The sequence below is a fragment of the Rhinopithecus roxellana genome, chromosome 14, assembly GCF_007565055.1.
Source record: "Rhinopithecus roxellana isolate Shanxi Qingling chromosome 14, ASM756505v1, whole genome shotgun sequence".
Classification (NCBI taxonomy): Eukaryota; Metazoa; Chordata; class Mammalia; order Primates; family Cercopithecidae; genus Rhinopithecus; species Rhinopithecus roxellana.
Genome location: NC_044562.1, coordinates 114,417,246 through 114,440,653, shown reverse-complemented (window position 1 = coordinate 114,440,653; position 23,408 = coordinate 114,417,246). Strand labels below are relative to the sequence as shown.

The following is a 23,408-nucleotide window of genomic DNA, read 5'->3' as shown; positions in this document are numbered from 1 at the left end:
GCAAACACATTCAAAAGCTAGCAGAAGGCAAGAAAGAACTAAGATCAGAGCAGAACTGAAGGAGATAGAGACACAAAAAACCCTCCAAAAAATCAATGAATCCAGGAGTTGGTTTTTTGAAAAGATCAACAAAATTGACAGACCGCTAGCAAGACTAATAAAGAACAAAAGAGAGAGGAATCAAATAGATGCAATAAAAAATGATAAAGGGGATATCACCACCGACCCCACAGAAATACAAACTACCATCAGAGAATACTATAAAGACCTCTACGCAAATCAACTAGAAAATCTAGAAGAAATGGATAATTTCCTGGACACTTACACTCTCTCAAGACTAAACCAGGAAGAAGTTGAATCCCTGAATAGACCAATAGCAGGCTCTGAAATTGAGGCAACAATTAATAGCCTACCCACCAAAAAGAGTCCAGGACCAGATGGATTCACAGCTGAATTCTACCAGAGGTACAAGGAGGAGCTGGTACCATTCCTTCTGAAACTATTCCAATCAATAGAAAAAGAGGGAATCCTCCCTAACTCATTTTATGAGGCCAACATCATCCTGATACCAAAGCCTGGCAGAGACACAACAAAAAAAGAGAATTTTAGACCAATATCCCTGATGAACATCGATGCAAAAATCCTCAGTAAAATACTGGCAAACCGGATTCAGCAGCACATCAAAACGCTTATCCACCATGATCAAGTGGGCTTCATCCCTGGGATGCAAGGCTGGTTCAACATTTACAAATCAATAAACGTAATCCAGCATATAAACAGAACCAAAGACAAGAACCGCATGATTATCTCAATAGATGCAGAAAAGGTTTTTGACAAAATTCAACAGCCCTTCATGCTAAAAATGATCAATCAATTCGGTATTGATGGAACGTACCTCAAAATAATAAGAGCTATTTATGACAAACCCACAGCCAATATCATACTGAATGGGCAAAAACTAGAAAAATTCCCTTTGAAAACTGGCACAAGACAGGGATGCCCTCTCTCACCACTCCTATTCAACATAGTCTTAGAAGTTCTGGCTAGGGCAATCAGGCAAGAGAAAGAAATCAAGGGTATCCAGTTAGGAAAAGAAGAAGTCAAATTGTCCCTTTTTGCAGATGACATGATTGTATATTTAGAAAACCCCATTGTCTCAGCCCAAAATCTCCTTAAGCTGATAAGCAACTTCAGCAAAGTCTCAGGATACAAAATTAATGTTCAAAAATCACAAGCATTCTTATACACCAGTAAGAGACAGAGAGCCAAATCATGAATGAACTTCCATTCACAATTGCTTCAAAGAGAATAAAATACCTAGGAATCCAACTTACAAGGGATGTAAAGGACCTCTTCAAGGACAACTACAAACCACTGCTCAGTGAAATAAAAGAGGATACAAACAAATGGAAGAACATACCATGCTCATGGATAGGAAGAATCAATATCGTGAATATGGCCATACTGTCCAAGATTATTTATAGATTCAATGCCATCCCCATCAAGCTACCAATGAGTTTCTTCACAGAATTGGAAAAAAACGGCTTTAAAGTTCATATGGAACCAAAAAAGAGCCCGCATTGCCAAGACAATCCTAAGTCAAAAGAACAAAGCTGGAGGCATCACGCTACCTGACTTCAAACTATACTACAAGGCTACAGTAACCAAAACAGCATGGTACTGGTACCAAAACAGAGATATAGACCAGTGGAACAGAACAGAGTCCTCACAAATAATACCACACATCTACAGCCATCTGATCTTTGACAAACCTGAGAGAAACAAGAAATGGGGAAAGGATTCCCTATTTAATAAATGGTGCTGGGAAAATTGGCTAGCCATAAGTAGAAAGCTGAAACTGGATCCTTTCCTTACTCCTTATACGAAAATTAATTCAAGATGGATTAGAGACTTAAATGTTAGACCTAATACCATAAAAACCCTACAAGGAAACCTAGGTAGTACCATTCAGGATATAGGCATGGGCAAGGACTTCATGTCTAAAACACCAAAAGCAATGGTAGCAAAAGCCAAAATTGACAAATGGGATCTAATTAAACTAAAGAGCTTCTGCACAGCAAAAGAAACTACCATCAGAGTGAACAGGCAACCTACAGAATGGGAGAAAATTTTTGCAACCTACTCATCTGACAAAGGGCTAATATCCAGAATCTACAAAGAACTCAAACAAATTTACAAGAAAAAAACAAACCCATCAACATTGGTCAAAGGATATGAACAGACATTTCTCAAAAGAAGACATTCATACAGCCAACAGACACATGAAAAAATGCTCATCATCACTCGCCATCAGAGAGATGCCAATCAAAACCACAATGAGATACCATCTCACACCAGTTAGAATGGCAATCATTAAAAAGTGAGGAAACAGCAGGTGCTGGAGAGGATGTGGAGAAATAGGAACACTTTTACACTGTTGGTGGGATTGTACACTAGTTTTACCATTATGGAAAACAGTATGGCGATTCCTCAAGGATCTAGAACTAGATGTACCATATGACCCAGCCATCCCATTACTGGGTATATACCCAAAGAATCATAAATCATGCTGCTATAAAGACACATGCACACGCATGTTTATTGAGGCACTATTCACAATAGCAAAGACTTGGAATCAACCCAAATGTCCATCTGGGACAGACTGGATTAAGAAAATGCGGCACACATACACCATGGAATATTATGCAGCCATAAAAAAGGATGAGTTTGCGTACTTTGTAGGGACATGGATGCAGGTGGAAACCATCATTCTTAGCAAACTATCACAAGAACAGAAAACCAAACACCGCATGTTCTCACTCATAGGTGGGAACTGAACAATGAGATCACTTGGACTCGGGAAGGGGAACATCACACACCGGGGCCTATCATGGGGAGGGGGGAGGGGGGAGGGATTGCATTGGGAGTTATACCTGATATAAATGACGAATTGATGGGTGCTGACGAGTTGATGGGTGCAGCACACCAACATGGCACAAGTATACATATGTAACAAACCTGCATGTTATGCAGATGTACCCTAGAACTTAAAGTATAATAATAATAAAAAAAAAGAAAACAAGCTCAGAGCTCCCACTGATTCTATGTTATGAGGAGTTGTATAATTATGTAATTATATATTACAATGTAATAATAAGAGAAATAAAGTGCACAATAAATGTAAAAAAAAAAGAAATATCACAAAGAAGTAGTTTAATTATTAAGCAACAGAATAAGGGAAAATTGCTCACTTTCAAGCACTTTTAAAAATGTTATCTGAATATTCACTGCATTCTTTTAGAAATTTGAAAATGAGCATTTTTACAACAAGTAACATTTTTCCACCTGTTAAACAGGGCTGCTGAATCTAGATTTACTAAAAGTGATCCAACATTTCCAAGTGATTAGGCATATGCTGGGAATGTCAATCTTTTAACTATATTTAGTGAACAAAGTAAAATCACTTGCCACAGTTTTATTTATTCATTTATTATTTATCCTTGCTAGCTTCCAATAATTCAGGATGATTCACCTGGAGTTACAAGGCAGCACTGACTATAGGAAAAACACTAGCTTTGAAATCAGATTCACCTAGGTTTAAATCCTGTCTGTGCAGCAAAGTACCTACAGAATCTTAGCCAAGTCACTTACCTTACTCTCTGAGCAGCACATTCTATACCTATTATCTCTATGTATAGCTGTATGTACCTGGCTTGTAGCTGGCATTCCATGAGTCATTTTTCTTTTTCTTAAGTATTTAATTAGCCTTTTAGAAAAATAACTGTGATATGTTTTTAATAACATTCTCATCCAGATTTTAAGAAATAAGGATTTTAGTACTGTGCCTGGTAGGAAAAACATCAATATTTCAAAATAACAATACAGATACCACCCTGGCTTCATTCATTTTTTGGAACTGCTTTATATAGTCATACCACTAAGTACAGTAAAATACTACTTAAAGGGTACCTATGAAAATGATTTCTCTCAAGTCTTCTATGATAACTTCTCTTAGGAACTGACATTCAAGCTGAGATCTAACAGGAACCAGCCACTGAATGACTGAAAGTAAGAACATGCAGAGGGAACAATTTGTGTAAATGATCTGAAGTGGAAACAAGCTTGGTGTGTCCAAAATTGGCAGGTCAATTTGGATTATAAATGAGGGTGGCCAAATCAATCATGTCTTGGGTCAGAGTAAATAATTTGTAGTCTTATGCAAGGAAAGCGCTCCAATATACCACACTTTAAAATGCTGCCAGCAGAGTACAAACAATGAGCACTACAATTAATCTGTTGGAACTGTATTTACAAAAACAAGGTATCATCATACAAATAACAATATACATTCAGTTAGTTGAAGTGTAGTGCCAGTAGCATTAAGCATGGTCTAAGAAATTTAGGGCAGTTAAAAAAAGTCAGAGGCTTGGAAGGCTCTGCTACTTATAATCATGTGATCATGGGCATGTCTCTTCAGCTCTCTGTACCTTAGTTTCTTTATCTATAAAAGAGAACACAAGTTTCTCCAAGAATTGTTATGAAAATGAAATATGATAACAAATACACAATATTCAGAAATTACCTGTTATTTTGTGGGTACTTAATAAATAGTTCTTATAATAATTATGTTATTCCAATTCAGTTTCTTCTGCTCTTCCAGACAGATTCATCATCTCAAAACAACCAAAGATAGATTGATACATGCTAGGTTTTTAAGAAAATTCTTTCTTTTACACTTAAATTTCCATAGCTTGAACATCTCAATGAAAACATATTATATGTGTGTCAATATGTGAATATTTAAATACACTTGGACACTAACATAGTTAAGAATAATAATGAGAATGTATTTTATTTTATTTTTTTTTGAGATGGAGTCTCGCTCTGTCGCCCAGGCTGGAGTGCAGTGGCCGGATCTCAGCTCACTGCAAGCTCCGCCTCCCGGGTTTACGCCATTCTCCTGGCTCAGCCTCCCGAGTAGCTGGGACTACAGGCGCCCACCAACTCGCCCGGCTAGTTTTTTATATTTTTTAGTAGAGACGGGGTTTCACCGTATTAGCCAGGATGGTCTTGATCTCCTGACCTCCTGATCCGCCCGTCTCGGCCTCCCAAAGTGCTGGGATTACAGGCTTGAGCCACCGCGCCCAGCGAGAATGTATTTTAAATCAATATATTAAAACCTATACACTAGGCCGGGCGCGGTGGCTCAAGCCTGTAATCCCAGCACTTTGGGAGGCCGAGACGGGCGGATCACAAGGTCAGGAGATCGAGACCATCCTGGCTAACACCGTGAAACCCCGTCTCTACTAAAGAATACAAAAAACTAGCTGGGCGACGAGGCGGGCGCCTGTAGTCCCAGCTACTCGGGAGGCGGAGGCAGGAGAATGGCGTAAACCCGGGAGGCGGAGCTTTGCAGTGAGCTGAGATCCGGCCACCGCTCTCCAGCCTGGGCGACAGAGCCAGACTCCGTCTCAAAAAAAAAAAAAAAAAAAAAAAAAAACCTATACACTAAATAGATGTTGCTCCATTTAAAGTATAAGATCACAGGGCTACAATTATTCAAAATAACTTTGAACTCTCTTCTCGACCCAGTATAATAATGAATTTTAAAGCTCCACAAAAATCTATTTTTAATTTTTACTTGCTTTTGATCAAAAATCTAACAAACAAAACACAAAATCAAAAACCTGCCTCATCAGACATTACTCCCAAAGACAGCTGTCTGTAAAAATGAAACACAATCCTCAAAAAAAATGACTGATAATACAAATAACATTCAAAATCACAGCAAAGTCTCTGAAGACAACCTTAAGAATTTCCAGTGCTTAAGCAAAGCAGCATTAATGACATAAGCGCATAGCCTCCTATGAGATTACTTTATATGTTGCCTGTTTGCATGGATCGTTTCTAGGACATTAGTTTGAAAGCAGTCTACCAGCCAGGCGCAGTCGCTCACTCCTGTAATCCTAATACTTTGGGAGGCCAAGGTGGGTGAATCACTTGAGGTCAGGAGTTGAAGACCAGCCTGACCAACATGGTGAAACGCTGTCTCTACTAAAAATACAAAAATCAGCTAGGTGTGGTGGCACGTGCCCGTAATCCCAGCTACTCGAGAGGCTGAGACAGGAGAATCACTTGAACCCGCGAGGCAGAAGTTGCAGTGTGCCAAGATCGTGCCACTGCATTCCAGCCTGAGTGACAGAGCAAGACTCCATCAAAAAAAAAAAAAAAAAAAAAAAAAAAAAGGTCACGATAGATATGAAGCTAGCTTTTCTAACTTCTTGGCAACAGTACTTCAATATTCTTTCTTCCTAGCCTCAGTTTTTGTTTTGTTTTAATATTTTTTTAACTGCAAAAGTTTTGGCAGAACAGGTGGTGTTTGGTTACATAGAAAAGTTCTTTAGCGGAGATTTCTGAGCTTTTGGTGTACCTATCACCTGAACAGTATATACTGTACCCAATGTGTACTCTTTATCCCTCACCCTGCAACCCTTACTCCTGAGTACCCAAAGTCCATTATATTATTCTAATGCACTTGCAGTCGAATAGCTTATGTCCCACTTGTAAGTGAGAACACACAATGTTACTCACTTAGAATAATGGTTACTTCACTTAGAATAATGGTCCCCACTCCATCCAGGTTGCTGTGGATACCATAATTTCATTCCTTTTTATGGCTGAGTAGTATTCCATGGAATATACATATATACTACATTTTGTTTATCCACTTGTTGGCTGATGGATATTTAGGCTGGTTCTGTATTTTTGCAATTGCAAATTGTGCTGTGATAAACATGAATGTGCAGATGTCTTTTTCATATAATGACTTCTTTTTCCTCTATGTAGATACCCAGTACTGGAATTGCCGGGTCAAATGGTAGTTCTACTTTTAGTTCTTTAAGGAATCTCTGCACTGTTTTCCACAGTGGTTGTACTAGTTTACGTTCTCACCAGCATTGTAAAAGTGTTTCCTTTTCACCACATCCATGCCAATGTTTGTTATTTTTTGATTTTTTAATTATGGCCACTTTTGCAGGAATAAGGTGGTATATCACCATGGTTTTGATTTGCACTTCCCTGATAATAAGTGATGCTGAGCATTTTTTCATGTTTATTGGCCATTTATATGTCTTCCTTTGGGAAATGTCTATTTATGTCCTTTGCCGACTTTTTGATGGGACTGTTTCTTTCTTGATGATTTGTTTGAGTTCCATGTAGATTCTGGATATTAGTTCTTTGTCAGATGCATAGTTTCAGAATATTTTCTCATACTCTTGGGTTGTCTGCTAATTATTTCTTTTACTGTGCAGAAACTTTTTAGTTTAATTAGGTACCATCTGTTTATCTTTATTTTTGTTGCATTTGTTTTTGGGTTCTTGGCCATCAACTCTTTGCCTAAGCCAATCTCTAGTAGAGTTTCTCCAATGTCATCTTCCAGAATTTTTATGGTTTCAGGTCTTATATTTAAGTCTTTGATCTGTCTTGAATGGATTTTTGTATAAGGTGAGAGATAAGAATCCAGCTTCATTCTTCTAAATGTGGCTTGCCAATTATCCTAGCATGATACTTTGAATAGGGTGTCCTTTCTCCACTTTATGTTTCTGTTTACTTTGTTGAAGATCAGTTGGTTGTCAGTATTTGGCTTTATTTCTGGGTGCTCTATTCTATTCCATTGGTCTACATGCCTATTTGGATATCAGTACCATGTTGTTTTGGTAACTATAGCCTTGTAGTATAGTTTGAAGTTGGGTAACGTGACGCCTCCAGATTTGTTCTTTTTGCTTAGTCTTGCTTTGGCTATGCCGGTTCTTTTTTGGTTCTATATGAATTTGAGGGTTGTTTTTTTCTAATTCTGTGAAGAATGATGACGGTATTTTGATGGGAACTGCACTGAATTTGTAGCTTAATTTTGGCAGTAAGGTCATTTTCAGAACATTGATTCTACCCATCTGTGAGCATGGGATGTGTTTCCATTTGTTTGTATTGTTGACGATTTCTTTCAGCAGTGCTTTGTTTCCTTGTAGAGGCCTTTCAACACCTTGGTTAGATAGATTCCTAAGCATTCTGTTTTCTTTGCAGATGTAAAAGAAGTTGAGTTCTCAGCTTGTTCGCTGTTGGCATACAGCAGTGCTACTGACGTGTGTACATCGATTTTGGATCCTGAGACATTACTGAATTCATTTATCAGATCTTTTTGGAAGAATCTTTAGGGTTTCCTAGGTATAAAATCATATCATCAGTGAATAGTGATAGTCTGACTTCCTCTTTACCAATTTGGATGCCCTTTACTTCTTTCTCTTGCCTGATTGTTATGGGTAGGACTTCCAGTACTATGTTGAATAGAAGTGGTGAAAGTGGACATCCTTGTCTTGTTCCATTTCTCAGGGGGAATGCTTTCAACTTTTCCCCATTCTGTATGATGTTGGCTGTGGGTTTGTCACAGATGGATTTTATTACCTTGAGGTATATCCCTTCTATGCTGATTTTGGTGAGGATTTTAATCATTAAAAAAATGCTGTACTTTGTCAAATATTTTTTCTACCTCTATTGAAATAATCATACAATTTTTGTTTTTAATTTGGCTTAGCGATGTATCACATTTATTTACTTGCATTATGTTAAACCATCCCTGAATCCCTGGTATGAAACCCCACTTAATCATGGTGTATTACCATTTTGATATGCTGTTGGATTCAGTTTGCTAGTATTCTGCTGAGGATTTTTGCATCTATGTTCATTAGAGATATCGGTCTATGGTTTTCTTTTTTTATGTCCTTTCCTAGTTTTGGTATTTGGATGATATTGGCTTCATAGAATGATTTAGGGAAGATTCTATCTTTTGGAATGGGTTCCGTAAAATTGGTACTAATTCTTCTTTGAATGCTTGATAGAATTCAGCTGTGAATCCATCTGGTTCTGGACTTTTTTGTTGCTGCCAATTTTTAAATTACTGTTTCAATCTCGCTACTTGTTATTGTTCGGTTCAGAGTTTCTACTTCTTCCTCATTTAAACTAGGAGGCCTATATATTGCCAGGAATTTATCCATCTCCTTCAGATTTTCTATTTTGTGCGTGTAAATGTGTTCATAGTAGCCTTGGATGATCTTTGCATATCTGTGATATTGTTTGTAATATCTCTCATTTTGTTTCTAATTGAGCTTATTTGAATCATCTCTTTTCTTCATGAATCTCACTAATTTTGTTTATCTTTTCAAAGAACCAGCTTTTTACTTCATTTTCTTTTGTATTGTTTTGTGTTTCAATTTCATTTAGTTCTGCTATGATCTTTGTTATTTATTTTCTTCAGTTGGGTTTGGGTTTGGCTTGTTCTTGTTTCTCTATTTCCTTGAGGTCTGACCTTAGATTGTCTATTTGTGCTCTTTCAGAGTTTTTGATGTAGGCATTTAATGCTATGAACTTTTCTCTTAGCACCACTTTTCCTGTGTCCCAGAGGTTTAGATAAGTTGTGTCACTATTATCATTCAGTTCAAACAATTTTTTATTTCCATCCTGATTTCATTGTTGACCCAAAGATCATTCAGGAGCAGATTCTTTAATTTCCAGGTATGTGTATAGTTTTGGGGGTTCCTTTTGGAGTTAATTTCCAATTTTATTTCACTGTGGTCTAAGAGGGTACTTGTTATAATCTATTCTCTTAAATTTATTGATACTTATTTTGCAGCCTATCATATGGTCTATCATGGAGAATGTTTCATGTGGTCATCAATGAAAAGAATGTCTGTCTATTTTGCAGTTGTTAGGTATAATGTTCTGTAAATATCTGTTAAGTCCATTTGTCCTAGGGTGTAATTTAAGTTCATTGTTTCTTTGTTGATGTTCCATCTTGATGACCTGTCTAGTGCTGTCAGTGGAGTATTGAACTCCCCCACTATTAATTGTGTTGCCATTTATCTTATTTCTTAGGTCTAGTAATAATTATTTTATAAATTTGGGAGCTCCCATGTTAGGTGTACATATCTTTACAATTACACTATTTTCCTGTTGGTCTGATCCTTTTATGATTATATAACGTCCGTCTTTGTCTTTTAAACTGTTGTTACTTTAAAGTCTGTTTTGTCAAATATAAGAACAGATATTCCTGCTTGCTTTTTGTTTCCATTTGCATGGAATATCTTTTTCCACCTTTTACTTCACGTTTATGTGAGTCCTTATGCATTAGGTGAGTCTCTTGAAGACAACAGATACTTAGTTGGTGGATTTTTATCCATTCTGCCATTCTGTACCTTTGAAGTGGAGCATTCAGGCTATTTGCATTCAATGTTAGTATGAAGATTTGAGGTACTTCATCATACTAGTTGTCACCTGAATACCTTAGATTTTTTTCATTGTGGTATTTTGTATAGGTCCTGTGAGATTTATGCTTTAAGAAGGTTCTATTTTCAGTTTCTAAGGATCATGTCTACGAGCCAGGATTCCCGATCCAGAGACAATGGCCCCGATGGGATGGAGCCTGAAGGCGTCATCGAGAGTAACTGGAATGAGATTGTTGACAGTTTTGATGACATGAACTTCTCAGAGTCCCTTCTCCGTGGCATCTACGCCTATGGTTTTGAGAAGCCATCTGCCATCCAGCAGCGAGCCATTCTACCTTGTATCAAGGGTTATGATGTGATCGCTCAAGCCCAATCTGGGACTGGGAAAACGGCCACATTTGCCATATCGATTCTGCAGCAGATCAAATTAGATCTAAAAGCCACCCAGGCCTTGGTCCTGGCACCCACTCGAGAATTGGCTCAGCAGATACAGAAGGTGGTCATGGCACTAGGAGACTACATGGGCGCCTCCTGTCATGCCTGTATTGGGGGCACCAACGTACGTGCTGAGGTGCAGAAACTGCAGATGGAAGCCCCCACATAATCGTGGGGACCCCTGGCCGAGTGTTTGATATGCTTAACCGGAGATACCTGTCTCCCAAATACATCAAGATGCTTGTACTGGACGAAGCTGACGAAATGTTAAGCCGTGGATTCAAGGACCAGATCTATGACATATTCCAAAAGCTCAACAGCAACACCCAGGTAGTTTTGCTGTCAGCTACAATGCCTTCTGATGTGCTTGAGGTGACTAAGAAGTTCATGAGGGACCCTATTCGGATTCTTGTCAAGAAGGAAGAGTTGACCCTGGAGGGTATCTGCCAATTCTACATCAACGTGGAACGAGAGGAGTGGAAGCTGGACACACTATGTGACTTGTATGAAACCCTGACCATCACCCAGCCAGTCATCTTCATCAACACCCGGAGGAAGGTGGACTGGCTCACCGAGAAGATGCATGCTTGAGATTTCACTGTGTCTGCCATGCATGGAGATATGGACCAAAAGGAACGAGACATGATCATGAGGGAGTTTCGTTCTGGCTCTAGCAGAATTTTGATTACCACTGACCTGCTGGCCAGAGGCACTGATGTGCAGCAGGTTTCTTTAGTCATCAACTATGATTTTCCCACCAACAGGGAAAACTATATCCACAGAATCGGTCGAGGTGGACGGTTTGGCCGTAAAGGTGTGGCTGTTAACATGGTGACAGAAGAAGACAAGAGGACTCTTCAAGACATCGAGACCTTCTATAACACCTCCATTGAGGAAATGCCCCTCAATGTTGCTGACCTCATCTGAGGGGCTGTCCTGCCACCCAGCCCCAGCCAGGGCTCAATCTCAGGGGGCTGAGGAGAAGCAGGAGGAGGGAGGGAAGGGAGCCAAGGGATGGACATCTTGTCATTTTTTTTCTTTGAATAAATGTCACTTTTTGAGGCCAAAAAGAAAAAAAAAAAAAGAAGGTACTATTTTGGTGCATTTCAATATTCTGTTTCAAGATTCAGAACTACTTTTAGCATTTCTTGTAGTGTTCATTTGGTAGTGGCAAATTCTCTCAGTATTTGTTTGTCTGAAAAACTTTATTTCTTTCTCACTTATGAAGTTTAGTTTTGCTGGATATGAAATTATTGGATGCCAATTATTTTGTTTGAGGAGGCTAAAAATAGGGCCCCAATCCTTTTTGGCTTGTAGTGTTTCTGCTGAGAAATCTGCTAATAATCCATAGGTTTTTATTTATAGGTTACCTGATGCTTCAGCCTCACAGTTCTTAAGATTCTTTCCTTTGTCTTGACTTTGGATAACCTGATGACCATGTGCCTGGGTGATGATCTTTTTGAGATGAATTTCCCAGATGTTCTTTTAACTTCTTATATTTGGATGTCTAGATCTCTAGTGAGGCCAGGGAAGTTTTCCTCAATTAATCCCTCAAATATATTTTCTAAACTTTTAAATTTATGTTCTTCCTCAGGAATGACAATTATTCTTAAGTTTGACCATTTAACATAATTCCAAATTTCTTGGAGGCTTTATTTCTTTAAATTCTTTTTTCTCTGTCTTTGTCTGATTGGGTTAATTCAAAAGCCTTATCTTCAAGGTGTGAAGTTCTCCTTTCTATTTGTTTGATTCTATTGTTGAAATTTCCAGTGCATTTTATATTTCTCTAAGTCTGTCTTTCATTTCCAGAAGTCGTATTGTTTTTTTCATTATGATATCTATTTCTCTGGAGCATTTTTCATCCATATCCTGTATTTTTTAAATATTTATTTAAAATGCTTTTCACCTTTCTCTGATATTTCTTTGAGTAGGTTAATAGTCAACCTTCTGAATTCTTCATCTGGCAATTCAGAGATTTTTCTTGGTTTGGATCCATTGCTAGTGAACTAATGTGGTCTTTGGCATTGTTATAGAGCCTAGTTTTGCCATATTACCAGAACTAATTTTCTGATTCCTTCCCATTTGGGTAGACTATTTTAGTGGAAAAATGTGGAACTAGAGTGCTGCTGTTGAGAGTGTTTTGTACCATGGGGCAATCCCTTGATATGGTGCACTCCCCTTTGTCCTAGGAATAGGGCTTCCTGAGAGCCAGACTGCAGTGATTGTTATTGTTCTTCTGGGTCTAGCTACCAAGTGGGGTTACCAGACTCTGGGCTGGTACTAGGGAATGTCTGCAAACAATCCTGTGATGTAATACATACTCAGGTCTCCCAGCCATGGATACCAGAACCTTCTCTGGTGGAGGTGGCAGGGAGTGAAGTAGACTCTGTAAGAGTCCTTGGTTGTAGATGTGTTTAGTGTGCTGGCATTCTCGAATGCTGGTTATAGTAGCAGTGACAGTCACATAGACAAACTCAGGATCACTGGTTAGCGAGGATATTGCAGGCAGTGGAATTCACTGTTGTTTTCTCCTTCCTTGGAGCAGGGGTGTTGGATCATGAGTTGCTATAATGTCCTGAGTTGGTTGGCCTCCAACCAGAAGGTGGCAGTTTGGAGAGAGCACCAGAGGTTTTTGCCAGTCTCCAGGAATTTGTAGCAGCCTGCTGGGGCTTTCAAAGGATTGGTGATTTCTTTCACTTTTTCTGGTATACTCTGTGGCGGTTCCTGGAGCAAAAGTCCATGGTGTGAGTCTCCACATGCTATTCTGTTCATCCAAGTGGGAGGTGCAGGTCAGTCCTGTCTCCTGTCTGTCATCTTCCCTCTACCTCTGACCTTAGTTTTTTTAAATAACTGCAATCACCTATCATGTATTTTTGCCTCCTCTTTTACATCATTATTGTGGTAAAAACCATTAGCCTTCCTTATGAAAGGAAGATTGAGAGATAGAGAAGGGTTAAATGGGTAATTCAAACTTAAAGATAAAGGTGAGGTAGTAAAGAGATGGAAGTCTAGTCCCATTTACTTCCAAATAAATACCAGAACTACAGGTAGCATAGAGGGGAAAGGATTTAGGCAGGGCACTTCCTAAGATCTAAAGAAGAAAAGAATGAAGGGAACAGTGAAGATAGGAAAGACAAAAGGATTCCCACCCCTACTTTGTATCCTGTTGGGTAAATGAAACTCTACCAGTGGTCTGAGCCTGATCCAATTCCTACTCTAATTGCATGAGTGGGATAAGTGAGTCTCAGAAATTATGTGAAGGCTGTGGTAGGGGTTTGTTTATGTTTGGGGATGAGCCAAGGTCAGTTAAGGAGACAGGTATATTTCAAAATATTTTGCATTAAAACACTGTCATAGGCTGGTGGAGCAAGATGGCCGAATAGGAACAGCTACAGTCTCCAGCTCCCAGCGTGAGCAACACAGAAGACAGGTGATTTCTGCATTTTCAACTGAGGTACTGGGTTTATCTCACTAGGGAGTGCCGGACAATCGGTGCTGGTCAGCTGTTGCAGCCCGACAAGCGAGAGCTGAAGCAGGGCGACGCATTGCCTCACCTGGGAAGCACAAGGGGGAAGGGAATCCTTTTTCCTAGCCAGGGGAACTGAGACACACAACACCTGGAAAATTGGGTAACTCCCACCCCAATACTGCACTTTACCAAAGGTCTTAGCAAACGGGCACACTAGGAGATTATATACCACACCTGGCTGGGAGGGTCCAACGGCCACGGAGCCTCCCTCATTGCTAGCACAGTAGTCTGCAATCTAAGAGCAAGGCAGCAGCGAGGTTAGGGGAGGGGCGCCGCCATTGCTGAGGCTTCAGTAGGTAAACAAAGCCACTGGGAAGCTCGAACTGGGTGGAGATCACAGCAGCTCAAGGAGGCCTGCCTGTCTCTGTACACTCCACCTCTGGGGACAGGGCACAGCTAAACAACAACAACAACAACAACAAAAGCAGCAGAAACCTCTGCAGACACAAACGACTCTGTCTGACAGCTTTGAAGAGAGCAGTGGATCTCCCAACACGAAGGTTGAGATCTGAGAACGGACAGACTGCCTGCTCAAGTGGGTCGCTGACCCCTGAGTAGCCTAACTGGGAGACATCCCCCACTAGGGGCAGTCTGACACCCCACACCTCACAGGGTGGAGTACACCCCTGAGAGGAAGCTTCCAAAGTAAGAATCAGACAGGTACACTCGCTGTTCAGCAATATTCTATCTTCTGCAACCTCTGCTGCTGATACCCAGGCAAACAGGGTCTGGAGTGGACCTCAAGCAATCTCCAACAGACCTACAGCTGAGGGTCCTGACTATTAGAAGGAAAACTATCAAATAGGAAGAACACCTATACCAAAACCCCATCAGTACGTCACCATCATCAAAGACCAGAGGCAGATAAAACCACGAAGATGGGGAAGAAGCAGGGCAGAAAAGCTGGAAATTCAAGGAATAAGAGCGCATCTCCCCCTGCAAAAGAGCGCAGCTCATCACCAGCAATGGATCAAAGCTGGTCAGAGAATGACTTTGACGAAATGAGAGAAGAAGGCTTCAGTCCATCAAACTTCTCAGAGCTAAAGGAGGAATTACGTACCCAGCGCAAAGAAACGAAAAATCTTGAAAAAAGAGTGGAAGAATTGATAGCTAGCATAATTAACGCAGAGAAGGTCATAAATGACATGACAGAGATGAAAACCATGACACGAGAAATACGTGACAAATCCACAAGCTTCAGTAACCGACTCGATCAACTGGAAGAAAGAGTATCAGCAATTGAGGATCAAATGAATGAAATGAAGCAAGAAGAGAAACCAAAAGAAAAAAGAAGAGAAAGAAATGAACAAAGCCTGCAAGAAGTATGGGATTATGTAAAAAGACCAAATCTACGTCTGATTGGGGTGCCTGAAAGTGAGGGGGAAAATGGAACCAAGTTGGAAAACACTTTTCAGGATATCATCCAGGAGAACTTCCCCAACCTAGTAGGGCAGGCCAACATTCAAATTCAGGAAATACAGAGAACGCCACAAAGATACTCCTCCAGAAGAGCAACTCCAAGACACATAATTGCCAGATTCACCAAAGTTGAAATGAAGGAAAAAATCTTAAGGGCAGCCAGAGAGAAAGGTCGGGTAACCCACAAAGGGAAGCCCATCAGACTAACAGCAGATCTCTCGGCAGAAACTCTACAAGCCAGAAGAGAGTGGGGGCCAATAGTCAACGTTCTTCAAGAAAAGAATTTTCAACCCAGAATTTCATATCCAGCCAAACTAAGTTTCATAAGTGAAGGAGAAATAAAATCCTTTACAGATAAGCAAATGCTTAGAGATTTTGTCACCACCAGGCCTGCCTTACAAGAGACCCTGAAGGAAGCCCTAAACATGGAAAGGAACAACCGGCACCAGCCATTGCAAAAACATGACAAAATGTAAAGACCATCGAGGCTAGGAAGAAACTGCATAAACTAATGAGCAAAATAACCAGTTAATATCATAATGGCAGGATCAAGTTCACACATAACAATATTAACCTTAAATGTAAATGGACTAAATGGTCCAATTAAAAGACACAGACTGGCAAACTGGATAAAGAATCAAGACCTATCAGTTTGCTGTATTCAGGAGACCCATCTCACATGCAGAGACATACATAGCCTCAAAATAAAGGGATGGAGGAAGATCCACGAAGCAAATGGAGAAAAAAAAAAGCAGGGGTTGCAATTCTAGTCTCTGATAAAATAGATTTTAAACCATCAAAGATCAAAAGAGACAAAAAACAGCATTACATAATGTTAAAGGGATCAATTCAACAGGAAGAGCTAACTCTCCTAAATATATATGCACCCAATACAGGAGCACCCAGATTTATAAAGCAAGTCCTTAGAGACTTACAAAGAGACTTAGACTCCCATACAATAATAATGGGAGACTTCAACATCCCACTGTCAACATTAGACAGATCAACGAGACAGAAACTTAATAGGGATATCCAGGAATTGAACTCATCTCTGCAGCAAGCAGACCTAATAGATATCTACAGAACTCTCCACCCCAAATCAACAGAATATACATTCTTCTCAGCACCACATCACACTTAATCCAAAATTCACCACATAATTGGAAGTAAAGCACTCCTCAGGAAATGTACAAAAACAGAAATTATAACAAACTGTCTCTCAGACCACAGTGCAATCAAATTAGAACTCAGCACTAAGAAACTCAATCAAAACCGCTCAACTACATGGAAACTGAATAACCTGCTCCTGAATGACTACTGGGTACATAACAAAATGAAGGCAGAAATAAAGATGTCCTTTGAAACCAATGAGAACAAAGATACAACATACCAGAATCTCTGGGACACATTTAAAGCAGTGTGTAGAGGGAAATTTATAGCACTAAATGCCCACAAGAGAAAGAAGGAAAGATCTAAAATGGACACTCTAACATCACAATTAAAAGAACTAGAGAAGCAAGAGCAAACACATTCAAAAGCTAGCAGAAGGCAAGAAAGAACTAAGATCAGAGCAGAACTGAAGGAGATAGAGACACAAAAAACCCTACAAAAAATCAATGAATCCAGGAGTTGGTTTTTTGAAAAGATCAACAAAATTGATAGACCGCTAGCAAGACTAATAAAGAAGAAAAGAGAGAGGAATCAAATAGACGCAATAAAAAACGATAAAGGGGATATCACCACCGACCCCACAGAAATACAAACTACCATCAGAGAATACTATAAACACCTCTATGCAAATAAACTAGAAAATTTACAAGAAATGGATAATTTCCTGGACACTTATACTCTCCCAAGACTAAACGAGGAAGAAGCTGAATCCCTGAATAGACCAATAGTAGGCTCTGATATTGAGGCAATAATTAATAGCTTACCAACCAAAAACAGTCCAGGACCAGATGGATTCACAGCTGAATTCTACCAGAGGTACAAGGAGGAGCTAGTACCATTCCTGCTGAAACTATTCCAATCATTAAAAAAAGAGGGAATCCTCCCTAACTCATTTTATGAGGCCAACATCATCCTGATACCAAAGCCTGGCAGAGACACAACAAAAAAAGAGAATTTTAGACCAATATCCCTGAAGAACATCGATGCAAAAATCCTCAATGAAATACTGACAAACCGGATCCAGCAGCACATCAAAAAGCTTATCCACCATGATCAAGTGGGCTTCATCCCTGGGATGCAAGGCTGGTTCAACATACACAAATCAATAAACGTAATCCAGCATATAAACAGAACAAAAGACAAAAATCACATGAGTATCGCAATAGATGCAGAAAAGGCCTTTGACAAAATTCAACAGCCCTTCATGCTAAAAATGCTTAATAAATTCAGTATTGATTGAACGTATCTCAAAATAATAAGAGCTATTTATGACAAACCCACAGCCAATATCATACTGAATGGGCAAAAACTAGAAAAATTCCCTTTGAAAACTGGCACAAGACAGGGATGCCCTCTCTCACCACTCCTATTCAACATAGTCTTGCAAGTTCTGGCTAGGGCAATCAGGCAAGAGAAAGAAATCAAGGGTATTCAGTTAGGAAAAGAAGAAGTCAAATTGTCCCTGTTTGCAGATGACATGATTGTATATTTAGAAAACCCCATCATCTCAGCCCAAAATCTCCTTAAGCTGATAAGCAACTTCAGCAAAGTGTGCAAGTCAAAAGAACGAAGCTGGAGGCATCACGCTACCTGACTTCAAACTATACTACAAGGCTACAATAACAAAAACAGCATGCTACTGGTACCACAACAGATATAGACCAATGGAACAGAACAGAGTCCTCAGAAATAATACAACACATCTACAGCCATCTGATCTTCGACAAACCTGACAAAAACAAGAAATGGGGAAAGGATTCCCTATTCAATAAATGGTGCTGGGAAAAGTGGTTCGCCATAATTAGAAAGCTGAAACTGGATCCTTTCCTTACTCCTTATACGAAAATTAATTCAAGATGGATTAGAGACTTAAACGTTAGACCTAATACCATAAAAACCCTACAAGAAAACCTAGGTAATACCATTCAGGACATAGGCATGGGCAAGGACTTCATGTCTAAAACACCAAAAGCAACGGCAACAAAAGCGAAAATTGACAAATGGGATCTAATTAAACTGAAGAGCTTCTGCACAGCAAAAGAAACTACCATCAGAGTGAACAGGCAACCTACAGAATGGGAGAAAAGTTTTGCAATCTACTCATCTGACAAAGGGCTAATATCCAGAACCTACAAAGAACTCAAACAAATTTACAAGAAAAAAACAAACAACCCCATCAAAAAGGGGGCAAAGGATATGAACAGACACTTCTCAAAAGAAGACATTCATACAGCCAACAGACACATGAAAAAATGCTCGTCATCACTGACCATCAAAGAAATGGAAATCAAAACCACAATGAGATACCATCTCACACCAGTTAGAATGGCAATCATTAAAAAGTCAGGAAACAACAGGTGTTGGAGAGGATGTGGAGAAATAGGAACACTTTTACACTGTTGTTGGGATTGTAAACTAGTTTTACCATTATGGAAAACATTATGGTGATTCCTCAAGGATCTAGAACTAGAAGTACCATATGACCCAGCCATCCCATTACTGGGGATATACCCAAAGGATTATAAATATAAATCATGCTGCTATAAAGACACATGCACACGTATGTTTATTGCGGCACCATTCACAATAGGAAAGACTTGGAATCAACCCAAATGTCTATCAGTGACAGACTGGATTAAGAAAATGGCACATATACACCATGGAATACTATGCAGCCATAAAAAAGGATGCGTTTGTGTCCTTTGTAGCGACATGGATGCAGCTGGAAACCATCAGTCTCAGCAAACTATCGCAAGAACAGAAAACCAAACACCGCATGTTCTCACTCATATGTGGGAACTGAATAATGAGATTGTGTCGACTCGGGAAGGGGAACATGACACACCGGGGCCTATTATGGGGAAGGGTGAGGGGGGCGGGATTGCATTGGGAGTTATACCTGTTGTAAATGACGAGTTGATGGGTGCTGATGAGTTGATGGGTGCAGCACACCAACATGGCACAAGTATACATATGTAACAAACTTGTACATTATGCACATGTACCCTAGAACTTAAAGTATAATAATAATAATAATAATAAACCAAAAAAAAAGAGAAATATCTGCTATCCCAAGGTAAAAATAAATAAATAAACACTGTCATAAGTTCCATAGATCTGCTAATATCATGTCTTATGTACATTAAACAAACATAGTATCACCATGCATAACCACCATGTAAAAAAAATTCTATGAGAAAATCGATTCTGAATGACAAAACTGATATGCAAATTGGAGACCAACTGTATTGTCTCTTCAGTATTGTATAACTCGTTGTTATGTTTAACAGTTACAAAATATGTGACTCCACAGTCACATGACTGTACTACTAATGATATACAAATATCCCTCTCTAGAAATCCTCGGGCCAGTAAAGTTTTACAAACCACACACACACACACACAGAAACCCACACACACAAACACATTTTAAACATATAAAATATATAAACATATAAAATATATACCATATATATTTAATTTAGAAAGGCTATATAGTACATATACTATATATATGATGCAATAGCTCAGAAGTGACTTAGGCAGCACTTGAGAATCACACGCATCAGTATGTCTGTAGTGAAATACAAGAATAGTTACATATGGGAAATATAAAGCCCATAAACCGTCTCATGGAAGTTGAGCTCTGTACTTCCACCAAGAGTTTAGTTCAAGTCAGGTTTTGCTGTGTGAACTATGTATACATTAACATAAATTTTCTTATATATAAAAGAGTAGATTTTCCCTCCAGATCTTTTTGAAAATTCAGAATTATAGATAAAGGACTATGAACATTTATATCAGTACTTCTATTCTCTCAAAGTCTCTATATGGATGATTCATGATTACCATTAAAAGAGAAATTTGGGCTTTGTAACCAGCTCCAAAGCTTTTAAAAGCACTGGAAGTAATTGCTCTGGTGCCCAAGGATTCCTGTAAAAGTTTCGAGTCTCAGTAATCGGAAAAGAACAAAATTTATCTTGTTTTGGATGTTAGAAAATGACATCGTTCAAAATAGGAGGTTTAAATTAGTTTCTAATCTTAAATTAGCAACAATTAACCACAATTACCAGTAACTACAATAATAGTGATGTGGGGAACCTTGCCTTACCCGGACTGCCAACAAAACCCACCATTCCTTGTTTCCTCCCACTCAAGCAAAACTACCTGGACCTGGGCAATGTTATTCACCTTTGCTCTTGTTTCAGTGGTCATAACCTGCTGTGTTGTTTACACAGACCAACACATACATGTGACACAGGGGATGCTATTTCTGGGTCAATCTGCATGGATGTTTCCTTCTCTCTTCTTCCTACTAACCCCTTTGGTGACAGTTTCTATGTCAGTAGTTGGAGTCAACTCATTTGTGCCTTGATGGAATTATTTGACTTCAAATTGGACTCTACCTTCTACTGTTTATGAATTAAGAAAAAATGATGGCAACAAGGAAATATTACTAGCCAGAGGTACAGAGTTGGGGAGTGGATTTCTTAAGAATGTGGGCAAATGCCTCAGGATAAAAAAAAAAAAAAAAAAAACAGCCATCACTAAACAAAAATGACAAAAATATTTTACATGATACCCTGTATTTACATAATGGCTGATTCCCAAAAACTTCATGGTAATGTACTTTTTAATGTTCAGAAAAGTTTTAAAAAAATGAATCAACTAAATGTAAATAACCAAAAGTATATGATATTCACATGCTGCAGATTAATTATTGAGCCCTAAAAAAAGAACAGAACCTATTAAAGATATTGTGTTGTTTCTGAGGCAAAGGTCTTAATTGGCCTAAGTTCCATGAAAAGATTAATGTAACAATGCTGAAAAATCTATATTGAAATAATGACTTGGAAATCAATAAACATTGTACTGAAGTATTTTTTAAAGTATATTTTAAAAGGCAGATAATTAGAATAGATATTACCTGAGATCTGTCAAAATTGTTTTATTTCGTCAATCATAATACAATACCTTTTATATGTCCTTCATGTTAGAATATTTTTAATTCTAGTTGGGCAGAATTACATAATATAATCCTAATGTAAAGATTAAATCTTCTAGCTAGACATGTCACAAGGAGTTGGTGGCATCCCCACAGAGAAGCATGGAAAAGGCTAAGTGGTGTACCCAATATTAATGGTGACATAAGATCTTAGTATTTGACTTTAAATGCAATAAGTACTACACAGATCTGTATTCTACCACGTGAAACTTCATCTTGAATTGCAAACACCAAAACCAGAGAGACTTTCTACATCAAGTTTTCAATCTTTTTGTGTAAATTACATCTTGATGGACAAAAGTCTTCTGGTATTGAAAATGTGAAGGGTACAAAAATACTTTTAAAATAAACTATGTAAACAAAGAATAAAAATAAAACTATTCGCCCGGGCGCGGTGGCTCATGCCTGTAATCCCAGCACTTTGGAAGGCCAAGGCGGGTGGATCACGAGGTCAGAAGATGGAGACTATTCTGAGCAACATAATGAAACCCCGTCTCTACTAAAAATACAAAGAGTAGCTGGGTGTGGTGGCATGTGCCTGTAATCCCAGCTACTCAGGAGGCTGAGGCAGGAGAATCATTTGAACCCAGGAGGCAGAGGTTGCAGTGAGCCAAGATCGCGCAACTGCACTCCAGCCTGGGTGACAGAGCAAGACTCTGTCTCAAAAATAAAATAAAATAATATAAAAATAAATAAAAAATGAAACTATTTGCATAAGGACAGGGTGTATTATAGGACCTTGATTGTAATCCTCTATTTCCTATTATTGAATAAAATATGTTAATAGTATAAAGTTAAAATAATATATTTTGGACAGACCATGTATATGTCTTTTTATCTTCTCAATTTTTAAAAATTTCACTTTTTTCCACAGTCAAAAAATGGCAGACATGATTGAAGCTCATGTTGATGTCAAGACTACTGATGGTTACTTACTTTGTCTATTCTGTGTTGCTTTTACTAAAAAACGTAACAATCAGATCTGGAAGACCTCTTACATTCAGCACCAACAGGTTTGCCAAATCTGGAAGAAGATGATGGACATCATGATCTGAGAGGTACAGACAAATGATTTGAAAGAAGTGGTCAATAAACTGATTCCAGACAGCACTGAAAAAGACATAGATAAGGCTTAACAATCTATTTATTCTCTCAATGATGTCTTCATCAGAAAAGTAAAAATGCTAAAGACCAAGTTTGAATTGGGAAATCTCATGAAGCTTCATGGCAAAGGTAGCAGTTCTGGAAAAGCTACTGGAGAAGAGACAGGTGCTAAAGTTGAATGAGCTGATGGATATGAACCACCAGTCCAAGAATCTGTTTAATGCTCAGACATTTAAAATGGCAAATAAAAAGTCCTATTTGTGAAATAAATAAATAAATAAATAAAATAACAATTTCATTTTTTTTTTTTTTTTTTTTTTTTGAGACGGAGTCTTGCTCTGCCGCCCAGGCTGGAGTGCTGTGGCCGGCTCTCAGCTCACTGCAAGCTCCGCCTCCCGGGTTCACGCCATTCTCCTGTCTCAGCCTCCCGAGTAGCTGGGACTACAGGCGCCCGCCTCGTCGCCCGGCTAGT

At 38.8% G+C, this 23,408-nt stretch overlaps 1 protein-coding gene and 1 pseudogene across 3 annotated transcripts in view; one reads left to right on the top strand and one right to left on the bottom strand.

Annotated features, from left to right (window-relative positions):
• Positions 1–23,408, bottom strand: part of MBD5 (methyl-CpG binding domain protein 5) — a 548,850-nt gene that overhangs the window by 462,444 nt on the left and 62,998 nt on the right. The window lies entirely within an intron of this gene.
• LOC104655487 lies at positions 10,417–11,674 on the top strand (annotated as a pseudogene). Its single transcript, XR_004053287.1, has one exon. The product of XR_004053287.1 is annotated as a eukaryotic initiation factor 4A-I-like (transcript).